Source organism: Cynoglossus semilaevis, chromosome 16 (genome assembly GCF_000523025.1).
Source record: "Cynoglossus semilaevis isolate Cse_v1.0 chromosome 16, Cse_v1.0, whole genome shotgun sequence".
Lineage (NCBI taxonomy): Eukaryota > Metazoa > Chordata > Actinopteri > Pleuronectiformes > Cynoglossidae > Cynoglossus > Cynoglossus semilaevis.
The window spans coordinates 16,781,358-16,782,632 of record NC_024322.1 but is presented as its reverse complement, the minus strand read 5'-3'; positions in this window follow the sequence as shown (position 1 = coordinate 16,782,632).

The window sequence follows — 1,275 nt, the reverse complement described above, 5'->3', positions numbered from 1 at the left end:
TCCTGTCTGCATTCAACGCTCCTCTCTGTCCCACTCAAACTGTCTCCACATCAGGGTTGTCAAACATGCGGCCCGCGGACCAAAACCGGCCCACTGGGGTGTTCAATCCGGTCTGCTTGAAGACTTTTGAAAATGAAAATAATACACATTCTGCTTGATGACTTTTGAAAATGAAAATAATACACATGAACACATGAAGTTTGATCATACAGGACACGGCAGGTCTCTGAAGGAGCGGGAACTTTATTTTTTTTCTCTAGAAGATTCTATTATTCTACTCTGTTTCTCTGGGAACAGCCGTGAACCAGACAGTGTTCAGCTGAGACGCCGGTTCAGGTGCAGAAGAACAAGTGTTTTAACCCCGAACAGCTGCTGCAGACCGTAATTAAAAAAAACATCCCGACATGAGAAACGCACTCTGTCGGAGGAGTTTACTGGAGAGAAGGAGTGTTTTTGTAAGAAAACCCTGGTGGTCATGTCGCTCTGTGACTGTTTTAAGTCGACCCATCTGGAGCCTGGATGTTGACAACATGTTCCAGTCCCGGGGGTGGGGGGTTGAGGGGGACGAGGACGAAGGGACACGTCTGAGACTCCTGACTGGTTGTGGTTAACGCTCTGTTCACCACATTCGTCTTTTGTCTTTATTGGTGGTTGGATTTTGATGATGTCATCGAGTATTAACGACCTTCATGACAATGTTATTGTTTTCACTGTCTTTAAACTTTTAAAGAAGATTTTTCAATCTGTGAATATTTACCGTGGCGTGTCCTCGGTTTGTGGACAAGAAAATAATTAGATAAATAACGTGATGTGACACAGATGTGTGTGATTTGTGCTCGATTCCCTTCCTGGCACTCTAGCGCCCCCCCCATGTTGAGCTAAGGAGAATTCTTACCATCACAGCGACGGCGGCCCTGAAACAACAGTGTGATTTTGATTCACGCACCCGTCGGCGTCCTGTCAGCCTGCTGTGGAGAACAGAACTCGACGGGCTTTTTTTCTTTTCCCGCCGTTCGTCCCGTATTTCTAATCCCTGTCATTTTTTCTCCGCTGACAGCTGTTACCTGGATTTTTATGTGCAGCGGGCTGTTCTCTCATGATGGCCCTGATGTCAAAGTGCCAGGTTGACAGAGGCAAAATACAGGGGGACACCATAATTACTGCCTGTGCTCCGAGAGCAGAGGAGCTGCCGGACCAGCGGCTCCGTACGCCCGGCCGTCTCAGCGCTAATGGTACACTCGGTGCCCTGGTACCTCTCAGCACCTCTTTCCTGTT